Source organism: Xenia sp. Carnegie-2017, unplaced genomic scaffold (genome assembly GCF_021976095.1).
Source record: "Xenia sp. Carnegie-2017 unplaced genomic scaffold, XeniaSp_v1 HiC_scaffold_57, whole genome shotgun sequence".
In the NCBI taxonomy this organism is placed as follows: Eukaryota; Metazoa; Cnidaria; class Anthozoa; order Malacalcyonacea; family Xeniidae; genus Xenia; species Xenia sp. Carnegie-2017.
In genome coordinates this window covers 346,705-367,585 of record NW_025813523.1, presented here as the reverse complement: position 1 = coordinate 367,585, position 20,881 = coordinate 346,705, and positions in this window count along the sequence as shown.

The window sequence follows — 20,881 nt, the reverse complement described above, 5'->3', positions numbered from 1 at the left end:
ATGTTGATTTACGTACCTTATTAGGTCCATGGAGACAATGCCGCGTTTCTGTGCTTTTATAGAGAATGGCTTGCCAAAAACGAAATTGGAAGATATCCTCTTTTGTCTTCAAAACTGCATGATCTACGAGAACATGTATTGTAATTCATTCTTTAGCTGAGTTACAACATCTGCGCGATCATTGTTTTCATGTTTTCCAATTAACCCATTTTGGAAAAACGATATTTTAATTAAGTTTGTTACGTGGGATTATTCAAGCGTATTTGCGTCGTCGGGATCTTATTTCAAGCAACACATGTATTTGTCCAAAACTCTGACCAGCCAACAATTTAAAAATATAATATAAAACAAATTCTGAAAAACAGGACATCTTGAGATTGCAAAATATCAATCAAAACAAGACGAGAAGTGAACTGTAAATTTTCGACTTTATTTCAAAGTCATCCTCAGACACGTATTTGTAAACCTTGCTTGCGGCCTAACTAACATTAGCATGATTGGTTTCATGTTATCCGTGTTCATTTAAGTTGCTTGGATGTAAGATTGACGAAGTCAAACATACAGTTTACGGCTTTTTGGCGTACGCACTTACTTGCTTGAGTAAATCTCTTATTACTCATCTCTTTCGTATGATTTTCGACGGTAACAAATCTAATAGAATTAATTGCTTGTAGTTTCTGCAAAACAGCCTCCAATTCTTCATTTTGCCCATCAAAGTACGATAAACAATAATCATTTTCAATGTTCACGCCATCGAAATGTTCATTAATGAAACAAATCTCCAAATTTTTCATTGCATTTATCTCATCCATGATTTTATTCGAAGGGAAAAGCCACTTAAACGAATAAGGGAAAAGCCAATATTCATATCAATGATTATTAATCGTGAAAGATTTTAGGGTTTTCAAAGATTATCAATAATTATCAACTATGATCCACTACACTGACCATAATGCATCGCAAACGCACCCTCTCTCTCCGCCCGGGATGTAATGTTTCCCAAGCAGATTGGTGCTTCTAAAAATGTTGTTGCCGAAGGAATCTTATTTATGATTTGTTTAGTGCTTGGGGAATTGTGACCGTTATATGGCAGCAAATCCTACATTCTTGCAAATATATTTCAATGGACAAAAAATCTGTAGCCATAAGGCGTCATACTAATATTTACTTTATCATAAACAAATGTTTGGGGCTTTTCAGTTTATGATCATTGATCATTCAATCATTAGACAGTTTTACTACATATTGTTTAAGATTTGAGAAAACTAACATTGATTAAATGAGAAGCTGTTTACTATAACCTGTGATTTTGGGTCTTATGATCCATGAAGCTTTTTATTTTGATAATTTGACTGGAATGGTATTAAACCTTAGTATTTCACATACATTAAATGTTGTCCCATGTAACATATTGTACCCTTTTCTAACTGAACACCTCAAGTAGAGATGTAAAGGTGTGTTAATCTACGGCTCATACCTGATTGTTTGCCATAAATTCCAAAGGGCTATTGATGTATGAAAAGCATTTGCTATAAAGTAAAAATGTCTTCCTATGTATGCAGATAAACCTTGAAATTTGGCAAAACAGCAAAATATTTTTCATGATCACCAGGTAATTTTTCTGATGATCATTATAATTTCTAAACTAAGTTATTTCAGATTTACATTTAAACGAGCTTTGATCATATGAAAAGATATTTATCATAACCAGTAAGCATGACAAATGAAGCAATTTTAACATTCATGTAATTATATAATTAAAGACATGTTGGTTACATTCTGTTTGTATTTGACCATACAATGCTACTAGCGATTGCTATATAGCACACCTTGCAGAAGATAATAGTCAAGTGAACTGCGTAATAAACATTTATGGCATTAAGCTGTCCTTATCTGCAAATTTTCACTCTGATAATTTTTGCTTAATATTTGGCAGAAAAAAATTTGCAGTTAAGGACAGCTTAATGTCATAAATGTTTATTACGCATTTCACATGACTATTATCTTCTGGATGGTGTGCTATATAGCAATGACTAGTAGCAGTGATTGCTATCAAGAGTTTTTTTTCAAAATGTGAATTTGCTGGCACTGATGTGAAGATGGGTGAAAGGTTACATTAAACTTGCATGGTTTGAAGTCTGAGCTTCTCTATATCTATGAACTGTCACTTGTAGTACCAAATTTTTAACTTAACTCATTACATAGAGGTTTGAATGGGCGTCTCTAGGGGGGTCTAGGCCTGAAAAATTGGTAGAAATTTTTAAAGACTATATCCGTTTTTGAATAGCATTATTATAAAATAAATTTTACGTTCCTAGACATGCTAATGAGCCATATATTTGGCATGATAATGAGCCTAAATACTTGGCAAAACATTCAAGTATTGTTCATTTCATTTTTTTTTTTTTGAAAAAAACGTAAGCAAAATGTGTTGTTTTTTACGCAAAAACAATGCCCACAAAATACATTTTGTAATGCTCTAAAACGCTGAAATGGCATTTTTAAGGCCTTGAAATACAAATTTTCTCAGAGGAGAATGCCTCAAACCCTACCTCTCCCCCCCCATCATGTGCGGAGTGCCTCCGTCGTTTTGTGACTGATGTTTGAAAAATCCTAGATCTGCCCCTGGATAGTACGATCTAAAATGTTCCGTATTTATAAAAACTTAATCATTTACGCATATCTATCATTGCAACAGAAAAAGACAATTAATTTCAACCTAAGATTTTGATGTCTCAGTTGTATGCAGGTCCATTTGTTCATGGACTTTCTCCTAGTTTTTTATCAATGTTCTAAAGTTAGCACCAAGAAAATGAACTTATAAGTTGCTTGTATGCCATATTTCATCTTTAAGCCTTTTCCATCATGACGCCTGTCCAAAAAAAAACAAGAACAAACGGCATTAAGTCTGTCTGCACTAATGTGCAGCTAAGCAAACTTTGAATGTGAAAGACGACAAACGTGTTGCCAACACCACATTCTCGTTTTCTTTGATTGGACATGAAGACACGTCTTTATCAACACTTTTTCTGATATAATCTCTAAAAATATCTTAGCTTCTACATTTCTCAAAGTTTAATAAATTTTAACTCTTTTAAGGCTGACAAGTTTCTTTCTAAATTATTTTTTAGAAAGAATCTTTTTGTTTAACATCCGTCATGTTTGTCGCCATTAACATGTTTTTCATTTCTTTCACATCATTTTAACCTATAACACTCAACAACTCTATAAGAATTATTTCACTATTCTATGTAATTTTTTGATGGTGTAAATATGATGATACCAGATGATTTTTAAATGATATGGATAGTTGTATTTATTTTTAGTAACTTAGAGTTGACTGAGGCACCGCCAAAGAATATTTGGGTTGTATTTGTCCTATTTAAAGATATTGACATTTAATAATGATAGTTTGATTTGTGTATGCTAGTTTCGACAAAACAACTAGAGTTAATCTTTCATTTTATAAACTTATGATATATTCTTTATTTTGTTTGCTCATTTTAATGGTGCTAAAGCACTCCTGTGAACAAAATACAATGTGCTTCATTGTTTTATTTTAAAAGATTGGAAAATGTTTAAAGATTTATAAATGTTTTGACTGAAAAGACTTAAATATTGAATTTTGCTTTAATCTTGAATATACATATATATCAGAATATTTGCAGCTGTATTAATATTTTATTGCTTTATTATGAATTTTAAAGTTTTGAGGTCAGTTGTGATAATACCAATATTACTCCTTTAACATAATGTCATTCATTGTCTTTGTACAGTCATAAAACCAAAAGTTACCTTAAGTTTACTGTGTGAGTGCTTAATAGCTGCTGTAAAGTCATGGCCACTAAAATGATGATGAAGTTGAGATCTAATGTAGCTATAGAATTAAGATAACACGTTGATTCAAATTTTACCCGAACTTCTTAGTATTTTGTCAGATAATAACTTTTTAAAGTAAGCCTCTCAATTAAGGAAATAAAGACTGCTTTATCTAATATTAATTTCTAAGGAATAAAACAGTTTTCCTAGCTCGCTATTTGAACAACGTTTTGACAACTTGAATTACAAAGTTTAAGCAATACTTGTTTTTATTTCGTAAAATTTTTATATTCTGTAAAACTTTATGTTATACTATTTAATTTTTAAACAATAACGGAATGTCTAAGAGCTAGTTTTCTTTTGTAAAAGTACTTCGATGTCTTTACAAAAATGTTCATCAAAATACACGGAATGTGATTTTTACTACATTGCTTCGAATTTTAATAGATGGTTGAGGTGTACGTCGTGTTGTAGTTGCAATCTTCCAGTACAATTTCATACAATTTTGAACATGATCATCCAGAAATATTATAACTTATTTAACTGCAATTATGTCATTTAACATCACTACATACTTCAATATTTTCATTTAAATCAGTGTCTTGACTTGAAATTTTTTTCATTTCTTATTTATCAAGGTTGGCTTTGTAAGAGATAATTACCTTATGTTTTGGTGAGGCCCCTCCTCAAAGCTGATGATATATGGTGAATAATTATTATTTGTACACACAACGCTAGGCATACTCTACGAGTCTTCCAGTCTTCTGTTTCATATAAGTCTTCCAGTCATTTTTTTCATTGTTCCCGCTGTGTAGCATTTATGTAGTGTTCTTGATTGTACGCAAGATTTGTGCACCATGTCAAGAAAAAGAACTTTGTCAATTTGATTAAAGATTGGGTAAGCAAACAGGATCAACACAAGTTAAATAGAAAGATAAAAAGTTTTGATAATGACAAAACTGTAATGCTTGGTAATTATTTCAAAGATTATAGAAAAATTTAATAAAAAAGTTATTAAGTATCTCTACTCTTCAATCATTTTATTAAGTTATAAGTTTAACGTTTTCTAACATAGTAAATTATGTCAATTTGAGTACAAATTTTGAGGTAAATCCTTGCATTATATCTTTAACATAAATTTATCTCAGCTCATATACCGTAAATAATGGCACGTCTCACTTACGCATGATGCTTAAACTTTTTAAAATGTACTAGCACATATATCATTTCAAAAAGTAGTACAAAAATTAGCACCCATGATATACAAAGAAGAAACCTTGTAAGAAATAGATTTTTTCAATTTCCACAACACATCTCTACAGTATGTATGTCTCCCTTGCTTAGCAATATGCTCGTTTTTTCACAGTAAACTTAGCAAAATTGAAAATATAGCTAAATGGTAAAAATTAAATAAATTTAATTAATAAAATTAAATAAATTAGGCAGGGCAAATAGCTATTGCAGACTAACTTATCTTATGCGGATTTCACTTGAGTAGTAATTATATAATAATAATTGATAGTCATATGCATAATCATTTATGCGAACCGTTTGTTTTAAGACACATTGAACAAAAAAGTACCATAAAAACATTGAGAGTTGTACAACTATTTAGCATACAAATCTTATAAAAAGCCAGTCTTTTTAAAATCATAAGGATTAAATAAAACAGTAAGGGGCAAAAGATACTCGTTATTAGATTTTCAAGCGTCACCAAAGAATTAATGAACGAAAAAAAACATTATTTTTTTTGATCATACAAAGTCAAGAAAAACCAGATCTTATATACCGATATTATAAGGCTTTATTTTATAAATGCACTGTAACTTCATAAACTTGTAGAAGTGCTAGAGGCCACGCAGGCTCGATGATTGGGGTGATATTCATATATTTGTAAGTTTTAATACTTGTTAAACCATAACCACAATTGATTTCAACAGAAACTACTAAGTTAGAACTTGCATATATGAATATTACTCGCCTTAATTATTTGAGCTTGCGCGGTTTCTGAGTGTTGGCAAAACTTAGAGTTCTGTTAAGTCACTTGTATATGTTGTTGATCTTTACTAATAATAGTCAAGTGTGATGAATATTCCTGCGAATGCAGTTTGAATTGGATTTACTTACAAATATTGGCACTTTCTACTTTGCAAAATTGAATAAAATACTTCTTAAATTTGCCATGATATAACGTAAAAATGTTAAATCTTCGCATCTTCATAAGTTATTCATCTTTTCTCTTATTTTTGTTTGTAAGAAAAGCATTTGGTCAAAAAGCACTATACTCCAAATTGAGATAAAGAACGAATGTATTATTTAAACTCATGATTAATTAGATAATCCAATTTTCGTTACAAGCTTGAATAAAGCTTCCATATACAAAACATTTGTACTCGTGCCATTGTACTTTTAATCTTTCGGTGTGAACAATGCGTGACTTTACGTTGAAATATTCTTGAATAATAATTAACATTATTATTGTATATAAATCATAGATTCTTTCACAGGCGTTTCTGCCTTTGGTTCTTCTCGCTGTATGCACTCGTTGCTTCTTTGCCCTTTTTACTTCGCTCTTTCCGTGCAAAACTGATTCCTGTCTTTAAGTGTCTTGTGTGGTCGGCGTTCTGTTGCCTTATTTTGATGGTCTTTCATCAACTCATTCGATTGCCTTATGTACTTTGCATCACTAAATATAAATTTCGAAGACGTAGTTTCAATTCGCTGCGTATCTCACATTGTGTCTTTTATTGCTTTGATTCGTTCACTTTCGACAAGTCCTCTGCTCTTTTGTTGGCTTTGTGCATTCTTCCATGCTTTATGTCAACTGGATTGTTTTGCATTACGTCGCCTTTACCTGTTTTGTGTTGTTTTAATTTAAGCATAATTCGTTTTGTGTGAGTTATACTGTTCACCTTTGAAAGATCAGCTGTATAGTTATATTGAATTAAATCCGCTGTCTTCGCACTTATATTCGATTGCATGGCGTTTGGATTGTTCTGTTTTTATTATCTTAATTGTTTGGTTTTTACATATACGTCATATCTTTGCTAAGTGAATGGCAGCTCATCATATTTACGGCTATTAATTCATTATTTCTCTTGTGTAAGATCATTGCTACATTTAATGAGTGCTGGGACAAATTTTATAGATTGGGAACTCCTGGTCTTATTCTACAAATACCCTATAACGTTGATTATTTCACTCAAAGTTATTGTACAATTGTACACTCGTTGTTGTTTAGTAGTCATGTTCAGTCGTGTGCTTACATATTATAGTTTAATTTTATGAAAGCCACTAATGTCAATGAATGAGAGACTTGTATTTATTAAAAATTGAACGAATTTAAATGTCAGCATGCTCCCTTAATTAAATTAATTCGTCACGTGGCACGCGGAAAGAAGTATAGTTTCTTCATGCGTGCTATGAAAATATATTGCACGCTTGGTTTTACGAACCGGGAATCGCATTAAAAACTCACTTAAAACAATAAAGATGAGTTTCTATTATGACCTTACAGTTCTTTTGATTAAGCCTCATAAAATTGCTGATTAGACAATTGGTAACACTATGTTCGTAGCGTATTTAGATGTTAAAACGTTATCAATTGTGCTTAACTAACCTCTTTTCGCATTTTTCAATGGACAAGGGCATAGGGCATCATTCCCAAAAAGTTTCAAAGAAAAATTTGCCAGGAATATTTCTTAAACAAATTGTTTATGATTGCAAAGTAAGAAAACCTTTCTTCCAAAAATTTTTCAACTAAAATAGCTGTTAAGCATAAAATTGCACAAACTGTTTAACCCAAAGTCACGGCCTAGGAAACACAGTGAAAGGAAGATGTGATGTTAGGGATGGAGAGTTGCGCTGTCTGACATTTCTGCAACAATGAAGCTCATAACAGTAACGAGCCAGTTGCGTTGTCTTATATTTCTGTGGTAACGTGCCAATAACATTATAAGCAAATTTTCAACATGTATTACTTTCAGTAAACTTATCAAGCAGTTATCAATATCTAAAATAATTTCTAGATGTATTCAAAAAAAAGCCAAGTAATTTAAATCTTGTGTATCATAGTACGCCTTTGGTATGATTTTATATTCCTCAAAACTGAAATCAAACTTTCATAAAGTTAACGAGTTAGTTAATTTCTAACCGAAACTGCAAAGAGTAATTTCAATGTTAACTACATGTGGTTGAAAACCCTATAGCAATTTCAGAACTTTTAAGAGGCTCAAAAGATGTTTTGCAAGCAGATTTAGAAAAGGGTGCAAGAAAAATATAAGGCACACACAAAGCTAGCTGTTCTTTAAAAGAAAATGTGTCATTAAGGCTTTGGTCAATTGTTTTTGCTTTTTTTTTAAAACAAAAACAACACACTTTAACTGTAACAAACTACTGAAGACGGTGATGAATATAAGTGTGATATACCTAAAGACTTTCTTGTCATTGCACATGTATCTCAAAAATAGAAAAGTAGATCAATAAATTTTCTGGAATTACATTAAATACTTACTGAAAAATAGAGTAGTCCAATAACGCTCATATAAGCCCTTTTTACTGTTTAAGATCACGACCAATAACAGGGTGGGTGGTTTGATCAGGGACCCCAATTGATATCGTGTAATTAAATTCTTTCAATTTCAGTCTTAATGTGATTGATATGACGAAATTCGGCTAATAGCCAACTGAGCCAGCACATTGAAAATTACTGTCTGAGTTGAAAATTTGATCATGTCATAGTAGTTTAAAATAAAATGATAAAACTACACTCAGAACCACTAATGGAATTTTGCAAAATCTTTTACAAAATTCAAATCGTCTCGTATAAGCTGTTGTTCATACTGCGATATTTTTAATGGGAGGAAAAATCTACAAGAAATTGTACTTGTCTCGGCAAAGAAAATTTTGCAAGAGAAGTTTTAGTCATTTCTGTGGAAACAAAGGCTCGTCAAGATTCGAAAGGATAGCGGATAGAGGATAAGTTTCTCTAGGTATAACCTTTGACGAACAAGGAGGCATTTTAAACAACATGATATATATGCTTACAAAATTAGCAGAGAAATAATACATTACTTTAATGTAATAAACGGCATTTCAAAAACTTATGATAAACTGGAGCGTCAGATGATTGTTTGGAGATCATTCTTTAGAAAATTATTTATACGTAAAGGATAAATGAAATGTACGTACTACTTAAAAATAACAAGTCAATTTACGTTGGTAAGCGATGCGATTTTTGTCAATATGGCGTCTTGTATCACATTGATGCTTCAAATATGGTTGTTTCAAAAGGAATTTAGCTATGATTTCTGTATTGATTGCGCTATTGCTTGTATTGAATCACTTGACGTTTCATTGTCCTTACTTGAAGTGGGCATCATTGTCAAAGAAAAAAATGGACACCCGTCCGCCCTTGCCCCATTGAATGCTTATCAGAGTTTAAAATCGGATGCAAGTCAAAGATATCTTTAGAAAATATATTTATGTCAAGGGATTGATACATATATACACGAAAGAAAGACTGCGAGTGAGATTTCAGTAAATAACTTAAGATAAAGCATTGGAGAATACGGACAAGGTTGACCACCTCTTTGTAACCTGCATATTTAATTAGTGTTCGTGACATCATATGAATACACAGAATCTTGGCGGTAATATGGCAGAATATCCTATGCGTATCTCTGCAAATGCTTTTGAGTGCACGAGTAAGGGGCTGATTACATGATCCCTGTTAGCCGGAATTCAGCCAAGCGTTAAATAATTTTAGCGAATGGAAACGATTCAAACTTATCATCTGATAACTCTTCTCGAGAATTGTTCTGATTTAATAACAACGCAAAAAATTTAAAACTAAAAACATACGATTTAGCCTAATTTGTTAATTACAACAAGAATGACTAGTGGTATTCAAGCCACAATTTAAGGAAATTAACTGCTTGCCAGCGAGGGAACCCAGCATGGTTTTTGGGGAGAAGGGGCAGCCTAACAGCCAGTAATTTCAGCTCTGTTCTAAAGGCAAAGAGGATCACTCCTTCACTTATTAAACGTTTTCTCAGGGAGTAGGACCTATCAAGGGTAAAGGCAGTACAATGGGGAGTAAATAATGAAGAGGAAGTCGTCAAAGTATTCACTCTAAAAAAACAGGGTTGGCAGTGAAAGGAACATGAATTTGGTTTCATTCATCTGGAGGTCTTGGTGCATCTCCAGGTGGTATTATTGATGAAGGAACTGTTCTTGAGGTGAGGTGTCCGTACATGGAGCGGATCCTAACAGTAGCAGAGGCAGGGGAGTCAGCAACATTTTGCCTTGAAAAAATGTGCAAGTAGACAGCGCTACTTCTTGAAAAAAGGCCATGTTTTTTGGCACCAGGTCCATGAGAAACGTACATAATACCAAATCCCCTGAAGAGTGAGCAAATGCAAAAGAAGTAATGGTCCACCAGAGAAGAGTTGGGTTGTCAAGATATCAGCTGACAACTCTCTACACAATGATGTTTTGCATTTCTTTTGAAAGGCAAAACATCATTGTGTAGAGAGTTGTCAGCTGATATCTTCATCCCTAAAATCATACATATGCAACACGAGGACAAAGAAATGTATGCATGGCCTTAAGGTACCCAAACCATTAACATCAATTTATGCAACAGTGAGACGTGGTTTATGTCTATTGACTGTTGTATAAATTTTAATGAAGCAGATTTCATTTTGGGCAGTGTATACTAAAGATCTACGGTTTGGGCTTTTAACTTTATTATAAATATTGGCATAAATTCAGCGAATAGTGAATTTATATTTGAACTTTGAACTATCTTCTACACGTAACTACATAGCCATGTTTGATATTTCCTGGCCGGTTAGTTAAATTTTTATTGGAGGAGTTATAGGAACACGACAATTAAGATCAGAAGTATCTGGCAACTGTCTCAACAGTTCAGTGTCATTGTTTTTTGGCATGTGATAACAGTTTATTGCATATTTTGAAGCAGTTAACATCAGTTGAGCTGTTTTTGAATGCTACTTTTAACTGCCAATATCCTTTATTTTCCTCTATAGTTGAACAGCATAAAGAACTCAACAACAACTCAAAGAATATTTTACCTTTGACAGTATCTCAAGACTGTCTAGATTCTGGTTTTGCAGGCGTTTATCTTGTCAAAAAGGAGATCTTTTTGATTTGTCATGACCAAAAGTGGTCATTTTTTCTATGCATTTTAGCTCTTTCTTCTCTGTTGGAGACAAAAAATTTTACTTACTACCTAGATTGTGGAGAGAGCAGGCCTAAATCAATATTCAACTCTCTCGTTTGTCCCAGAACAATAGTTAAAGAATCAGCCGATACAATTCATCTTTTGTTTTGTTATAAAAGGGTAGTTAAATCAGATCAGTGTTTCCAACCTAATCATTTTGTTCTTCTATTTTTTTTTTCTTAGCAAAAATAAAAGGACAATTGTCCAACATGCCCAGTGCCTTCAAAAAAAGCAAAAGCAGAAAAAAGTCTGGGAACATCAGTTTGTCTTTTTCATTATAGGAAAAACCAGAAATCGTTACAAGTGAGGTTTCTTGTACTGTGGTTACTGAACAAACCATTGAAGATTTACACGTAAAGCCTAACTTTAGTCACAATTTTGATGTACCTACCTACTACAAAAGAGCTAAAGGTTTAAAAATGTCTGACATTTGTTTGCTTATTAAAATTGTTTTTAAACCAGATGAAAATTACACTTTTCCTCCTTTGAGTGAGAACAATTTAAGGTCTTTTAAATATGAGTGGCTCGAAAATTCTACCTGGCTGTTTTTTTGACCAAAAGAAGATGGGACTTATTGCTTATCATGTGTTCTTTTTGCACATCGATTCCCCAGTAAATGCTCGAGAATAAGCAAGCTATTTCGTTCACCTTTTCGATATTGGTAAGATGCTGTAGGTACATTATTTGACATGCTGGAAATTGTAAGAGGGAAAATTTGACTACATGCATCTACTCCAATTTTCAATATTATACGATTTCAAATTTCAGGTGTAGCTAAACCCATTGAAACTATCTTAGATACTAACATAAAACTTGAAATTGAGCAAAATAGGAAAATTCTTAAACAAATTGTTCATACAGCTTTTTTTTGTGGAAAGCTTGGCTTTGGATTACGAGGTCTTTGTGATAATGCTCAATTTCACCCAGAGGTTGGTTGCTATTCAGTCAATGGGAATGTTGATAATTTTGTTGAATCTTTTTATTTTAGAGTTAGAGATGGTGATCAAACCTTGAAAATCAATTTCTCAAATGTGGCAAGAATAAAAGTTATAATTCCAAGACCAGCCAAAGCGAAATCATCAACTGTTTTGGTCAGGTAATATCAGAAGATATTATAAACGAGATAAAAAAATAGATATTATTCTATCATCGCCTATAAAGCTGCTGATTCGTCTCACAAAGCGCAATCGTCGCTTTTTCTATGGTTTGTTGACTCTTCAATGAATGTTAAAAACGTGTTCATGTGTTTCCTGCATTGCAAAGGGGGGTTGAGTGGTCAACAACTTTCAAAGCTTATTTTAGAAACTGTAGAGATATTTGTTTTACACGTTATAGATTGCAGGGGACAAGGTTATGATGGCGCAGAGGCTGTTTCTGTGCATATAAATGTATTAGCAGCCCACATTTTAAGAACTAATTCTAAAGCTCTTTACATTCACTGTTACAGTCATCGACTAAAATGTGACACTCTATCTAACGTTGAAATTAATAACATGTTATCTTTTGTTCCTTAAGCTGCCAATTTTATCAACATATTACATGCACGAAACATACACTTTGCTGAGCACGTTAAAAAGTCAGATATCCAGACTAAGATGGCGAAACTGGTAAGTGTTTGTAAAACCAGATGTGTTGAGCGAGTTGACAGTCTTGACAAGTTTCAACATTTGTTTATCCCTTTAATCGACATTCTTCAGGACATAATAAACTATGTAAGTGGTGAGGTGAATCCTTTCCTTGCTGCTGAGGCTTCCCAGTTACTTTCATTTGTTACTCCATTTCATTTTATTGTTGCACTAGTTATTACAAGAAATATTCTTGATGGTACTCTTCCAGTTACGCAATTGTTGCAGCGAAAAATTATTGATGTCATGGATCTTTTTAATTTGATAACTACTTTAAAGAATGATGTAGGCAATATGAGGAAAAGCGTTAATTAATATCATAACACTTGATATAAAGAGTTTTAAAACTTGCTGAAGAGGTGAACGTTCAAGAAACAAAAAAGCGAATTCCTGGAAGACAAACTATGCGATCCAGTCTCACGAGACGATCATACAATGAACATTATAAAATAACCATCACTATTCCTTTATTATACCATCGTCAAACATCTTTGAACACTAGGTTTAACTTGGATAGTGTTAATGTGTACCAAGGATTATCTATCGTTCCCGTCAAAATGAGGACTCTGTCGGACAAAGGAATTGATTGGAAAGAACAGTTTAAAAGTGATGCAAAATTCTATCATGATGACGTTGCTGCAGAATTGTCTTACAGCACAACTGACAGCTGAATGCGCCGTTGCTTCAGAAATGTAAGACGGCACAACTGGCTGCTTAATGCACCGTTGCTGCAGAAATGTAAGACAGCACAACTGGCTGCTGCAATGCGCCATTGCTGCTAAAACAATGACTGTCCATGTCCGGAATCACATTATTGCTTTGCTCATTGTGTTTCTTAGGCATGCCGAAGAGCCCTGACATTGGGCGAAACAGTCTTAGCGTGTTTGTCCGTAAGATTTTGTTTGTCCTTAATATTTTCAAAAATGAAAAACTGCGTTTTCATTCAATTTGAAATTTGTTGTAAAGCTATTCCAAAACGCTAAAAAATCGCATTTCTGGGACCCTAGGCTTAAACATTTTCCAGGAGAGGATAATCTCGGACCCCCTACATGCAAACGCTGGAGGCGTTCTCCAGTTGAGGACTGACGTTTGAAACATCCTAGATCGGCCCCGATGATTCTCCCTCATGTCCTGATGTCAACTCTTCACGTCGAATCTTATGGGAAGACGTATGAGTTTTCTTGTTCTTCAAATAACTCCCAAAATTTATGAAGATATTGCTGAAATAAACAAAAAAAAATGCATAAAGATGTTAAGAATATATGTTGAAAAAAATAAAAAACAAATGATTTAGTAAAAAAATGATTGAAAGATTATCAACAAAATCTTTTCAAAATTAGAAAAGATATGTAAAAAACTAAAAAGTATGATACGTTAATTGTTTGAAAAGGTTAATATTAATAATCTGCAAGCCAGGTAAAATTAACATTCCTTTGTTATAAGGTAATATTATCTGTGAGAAATGATACGTTGATTGCCAAAAACCACCATACAAATGCCTCTAGAAGCTCTTAAAGATTTTTAAGAAAAGAAAGAAGAATATGATACTAGAATTTGAGCGCAGATTTATTTCTTCATCAATTCGATTGGTAGGAATTGAATGCAAAAATGAAGATATCATTTAACTAAAAAACATTAAGTTTGTAAAACAATTCCTAGAGAACTTTCTTTTATTTGAAATGTAATTACTTTGAAACTTGAACACTTCCATTGAAACATAGAAAAAATGGCCTGAGGGCTTCCTTAACCTTGTTTGGATTAGCAAATTGTGGATTACAACTTGTAACTACTTCATAATAAAAAATGCATATTGATGAAATGGCAAAACCTGATCCATTATAAAATTCAATTTACTGGTAGCTAGTTTTATGTTTTTAAAAGTTGTGATACATGCTTTAACCTAAAAATTGCCATCAACCTAAGATTGCTTTTAGTCTTTTGTAAAGAATGATTGTTAATAAAGTTTTTGTTTTGGTTCAAATAAAGAAAAATGTTGACGGATGTGCCTAATGTTTTGTAGCTTGAGCCAGAAACCTAGCACTGTATGCAAATGCCTTAATTACTGTACATATTATTTTGATCGGCAATAATTCAATAAAAATATCATGTTGCTGTTAAATGATTATGGAAAAATTTTAAGACTTACATGAGCAAAGTTTTACGAAGCATGTTGCAAAAATAAAAGAGATTAGTTCAATTATACAGAGATAAAATTGTTGCCATTGCAGACTCTGATAACATTTTTTATGTGCTGTTATTAAATGAAGTTTTGTGTTTAATTTTGTTGACCCAACTTTCATATGATGAAAGACTTTCCAAAAATATATTAATAACAGAAAAATTTTATGTTTGTAATTTTACAAATATGAAAAAAATGAACTTCTATTTTTTAGGCATGAAAATAAACTTTTTCCAAATTTTGGCAACAAAAAAATTCAACTGAGATGTTTAAAGAAAACATTATTACTATTTTCAAGCTCATCTTAAAATATCCAGTATGGCTAAATAATGAATGACTCCATTGATGCCGTCTTCCTCAAGAGGGCGAACAGATAAGGAAACAATGCGCAGTAAACAGCTGAACTATCTCTATTTACTTTAGCTTTTCGACGTTGAGTCCTTTGCTTGTGATTGCTCCTGCCTACAATGAAGCTCTGTCTGCTCAAACCTAGGTCGTAAACCATGTATATTGCGATGTATACATTTTCTATTCCACGATTTCCACGTACCCTCTAACAAAGACCACACATTTCTACACCAGATTTAATCTAAGAATCGATTCTGCCATAATAAATTGAGCCAAAAACCTTTGCCAGAATTGACTAGTTTTTTCATAATTTTGACATCGTTACCACTGTGGTTTCATCGTTGTGTTATTTGACTTTAATCTCGACTTCGTCGCGGTTAGTGTTAACATTTGCCGACGCTCTTTCTTCTTCCATTAGAGGTTCTATAGCCTCTATTTCAAATTTTAATTATGTCATTTTCCTTTAAAGTTCATGTTGTTTTGCTAACTGAATTGTCTTCAGCTGTGCAACGACTTACTTTTCCTTCCTTCTGGACACTCCTGAAGACTTGAGCTGTGGCTTCTTAATTTACTTGCTGAGCTTCTACGTTATTAATGAAGGTGAACTAACCTCTTTTCCTCGTTGCTTTGCTTCTAACTTGGCTTTCCTTTGCCATGATCTGATAATTTCATATAGATGCACCGATTTTTCCATCTCTTCTTTGTAGCTACGACTTGTCATATCTCTTTCTTCTTCCTGCAACGCAAATTTAAGGTATTGTTTGTGAACGTCAACAAACGCCTTCCAATTGTCTTTTGTTCTGTCCAAAGCAGTAAATCGTACGGTAGTTACAATCACTACTTTCAAATGTGTATTTTTAAACCCTATTACTTTCAAAGGAAAACAACTTAACTGAGGCTATAACAATGACAAAGAAGGTTATCTATTATTTTGTTGGTAATGATATGTGCTTTATGTTAAATTCTCCATGTTCAAAGTTCAAATCATATTTATAGGCTAGATTGCCATGCGATTGGCAATATCAAGCCAGGTTCGTGTGTAATTTCAAATCAATGGTTCAAATATAAATAACAAAAAAGCTACCAGATTATATGATAATTTAATCTAGGACTTCAGTGAAATGAAACCAAACAACATTTCAAACCGGAATGAGACAAAGTTACATAGCGACGGATTCCTTATTTGAATAGCATGCATTTGACCAACGAAACCAATTTCTGTAAGTAATTTGCGGGTTAAGGTGCAAAAACATATGAATAATTATACCTATATGCGTTCAGTAAAAGTAGCTTTAATTAAACTGTTAGTAAAAATGCCCAATACGATTACGCCTTGATTCCCTTGATCGCAAACACATAGAAGACAAACACAACCACTTTGAAACCAGTTCGAAGAATCTAATGCTCTTATTCGCGATTTGTCGTTCAAAAATATTTGATGTGTCTAATAATTCTTTTTAACGATAATTTTCAAAAGCATCCTTTAAAAGTTTTACGCAGAAATTTTAGGCAAAACTTTGTAGAAATTCAGTATAGATGGCTTAAATATCTGGAACCCCTACTCATTATTTATAATTACTTGTCATCGTAGTGGTTAAACTTGGTGTAAATACGCTTACGCTTTTTTTTCTCATTAATATAACCCTCGCTTTTGACTGTTGCTGGCAAGTTTATTGGTACTGTGCTGCGGCCTACATTTCATAATATATTTTTTGTTTTGGTATTATCGTAGTTTGTAATCATTCTAATGACAAATTGTTGTAAACTTTCATAAATGTTTGTGAATTGTTGCCAAATTTACGGTAAATCAAACTTAATAATATAGCAATTTTGGAATACTAAATAACTAATGTGGATATTTGTTATGCGCTACGAGTGCGCTACTGTGGATTTGCCAATATACAACACTGAAGAAAACACACAAGCTAATTTGAAACTCTGCACACCCTACAGGTGCTCGGAGTAAAAAATGCAGAATGAACTTTGGTACGGCAGACATAGCGCTGTCAAATTCTTTAAAAATTGTATAAAGCATTAAACGTATCGGTGTTTGTCATGAAAATGCAAAGTTTCTCCTTACGTTTTGCTTTCTTTATTGTAACAAGGCAAACCTAGCTTAGATGTTACATTGAAAAGACAAAAACTAGCTACCCTCTCAGGTACTAAAAATAGTAGGGTTAAATATAATCATTCAAAGGCTGCAACTATAGGGTATTTCCTAATTTTTAGTCAAAGAAACAATTTTTGGCTACCAGACCTGATTTTAGGTCACTTTTAACTGAAATTTAGTCTTTGGTAAAATCTTTGTCTTTGTTAAAAAAATTAATTTACTACATATTGAAATGATTTCAATCAGTACAAGTTTATATTTTCATGAAGAGTAAGATGTGAGTAGTTATGGTTCAGGTATGGTCACGGAAGTAAACGGAGCTCTTACCTCTGTCAATTAGTTTTCAGTCCTAGGAGGTGAACTGGGCTCGTGCGTGTGAACCGGAAACAACGTAAAATGAACAAAGGTTGCTACTGCATGATATGATTAATTGAAACACGATAAAGCTGAGTTAAAATTGTCAATTATTTCCTATTCTTAAAGCAATATTAGATCGGTTTTCTTGTTCCCTAAAGCATTTTTATTGAGTTAAAGTTATTTTGTAATTTTTATCTGACTAAAACGAAAATGGCTTTAAAAGTTTACATTAAGCAAGCAAAAAAAGTAAAGGAATTGTCCTTCGAATTTGAAGATGAGAGCAATGTTTTAGATGGACGCCAAAGCAATATACAAAATAAATTGTTAAAGTGCTCTGGTACTGAAACAATATGAATATTTGATAATGCCAAACGATGAAAGGTTATCGATATTCTTTGATGATGCAGTATCAGAAATTGATGAGGAAGAAGTCATGAAATTCTTCTTTGACAGTTTACAAGACATGACTCCCATAGTAAATGGGCAAGAACTTATCAAATAAACTTGCAATGATCGGAGAAAAATATTGTTCACAGAAAAAAAGAATAAATTGAAGCATGAGACATTGATATTCTTAAATAAAAATTATTGAATAAAACATTTTTCTTAAAGAAACTAGCAACGACCACTGCGAAGAAACAAACACTATGTTTTCTTTTAATGGCTGTCTCTAACATGCATACCCATCTTGTTACGATTTAAGAAATGATCATCCTTTTTTAATGAGAAACAGATGGCTGACGTATTTGATGAAACAATTAGACGACAAAGTTGACTTTTACAATTGGGCTATGAGGCTAAAAGATTTGAGAAAATGTCTATTGCAAACTTAAGGAAGCGAACGAAATGAAACATTTTTTGGACACAAATGACATTATAACGAATCTTGAACCACACGATGCGTTTTTCGGTGGCAGAGTCAAAGGGTTTAAGCTTTTTATGGATGCCTAACAAGATGAAAAATTGATTTTGTTGAATTTACATCATTGTATCCTTACGTTAACAAAACAAAAGTTTATCCTATAGGTTATCCAGCAATTATTCGCGAGAATTTTAAAACAATTTCCACTTATTTTGGACTAACAAAATGCAAAGGTTTAGCACCCAGATATTTGTATTTTCCAATTCTACCTGCCCGAATAAAGGATAAACTCTTCTTCCTTTATGTAAACAGCGTGCTGTACAAACCTCTTTAGTGTGTACTCACTCGGAAAACGAGAGTGCTTTTTGGGGTACTTTTACCAAAGTTGAAGTGTTGAAAGCTATTGAAAAACGATATAAGTTTATTAGAATTTTTGAAATTTGGCACTTTGAAAACACAAGCTCAGATTATTTTCTCCGTATAAAGCAAGACAGTTCAGGATTTCCAAATCATTTACAAACTCCGAGGACAGACGGAAATACAACTAATATGAAAACGAAGGAATACCGTTAAAGCATGATAAAATAGACTACAATCAAGGCTTAAGAGCATTGGCTAAGCTATGTCTTAACAGCTTGAGGGTAAATTTTGTCAAAAAGACAATTGACTAAATACAGAATTCATTAATGATCCGCTACATTTCTACAGACGTTTAAACGGGGCCGACATTGAAATGCACAATCTTTGCATCTTGAATGATGACTTAGTCAAAATTGTCTTTAAGAGAAAGCATGAGTATGAAGTAGAAAATAAACCAACAAATATTTCATAGGAATTTTCACAACTGCATGGGCTAGATTAGAAGTTTACAATGTGATGGGTCTGTTGCAGCATAATCTTCTAAACATGGATACAATAGCTGTATATATGTATATAAACCGGGGATTAAAGGCCACTCTTAGGGGATTACCTGGAAGATTTAAAAAACAAAATCACTCAAGAACATGGGGTAGATAGTTACGTTACAACATTTGCATGCGGGGGTCCAAAAATTATGCGTACGTTGTAAATAATGGGAAAAACATTGTAAGATACAATGTTTTACTTTGAATTTTAAAATAGCCAAATTCTTAATTTTGAATCTATTCCATAACTAATACTTAACTATGCACGTTCAGATGTCGAAATTTTAAAAAATAAAATAGATGTTCTAAATATTAGTAAAATAACACGAGAAAAACCGACCAGTTGGCTAGTCAACAAGAAAGAGGTAAAGCAGTATCAGATCGTCTATGACAAAAGAATAACTGTCAACTCTGGTGAAGACACAATACATAACGGATATTATTGCTCACCGGTGTCTAACTCGCTTGTCCGTCTGTTAAGCACATTATAAGTCTTTCTGATTCAATGCTTTATACAATGGTACAGTACACTGCACTAGGGTGTAGAGTAAATCATATCTGTGTTGATGACAAAGCTAACGACGAGATATCTAGTGATGAAGAAATACAAGACGTTTTGGTATAATGATGTTGTTAAGGATGATGATGACGGTGACATGATTTTTGAATGAAGAAAACGCAAGCGATATTAGTTTATTGGAATTTGACGACGAAGAAGATATGGATTTTCAATCAAGTACGAAAATGATTAAACATTTATAAACAACATTGAAATGTCTGAAGATGAAAATAACTTTTCTTTTTATCGAAGGTTTAAAAGTAATTATAAATTTAATGCATATTGACATCGTATTAATATTCTCAAAAATATATTTAAAAAGTAGTTAATCCATGTCCATCATATTTTCAATGTTCAATTTATAACAATGATAAATATTTACACCCTCATCATTTTCCAACTGTCTGATATTTGGTGGACCATTACTTCTTTTGCATTTGCACGATAAACAAAGGTCCAAAGACTTTGTACACAAAACCCACATTTTGTACGTTGTCGCAATACTAACATGGTCAAGTCCAAATGCTTTTGTTTTAATTTCTATCGCTCGTTCATAAAAATTTTCGCTTTTTCGTACTCTCCCATATCTTTGTAAACCAAACCAAGATAACTGTACGTTATCGCAAAATTAACATGGTCATGTCCAAATGCTTTTGTTTGAATTTCTATCGCTTGTTCATAAAAATATTTGCTTTCTTGTACTCTCCAAAATCTTTGTACACAAAACCCACATTTTTGTACGTTATGGCAATATTTAAAAGGTAAGGTCCAAAAGTTTTTGTTTCAATTTTAATCGCCCGTTCATAAAATTCTTTTGCTTTTTCATACTCTCCCATATCTTTGTAAACCAAACCCAGATAGCTGTACGTTA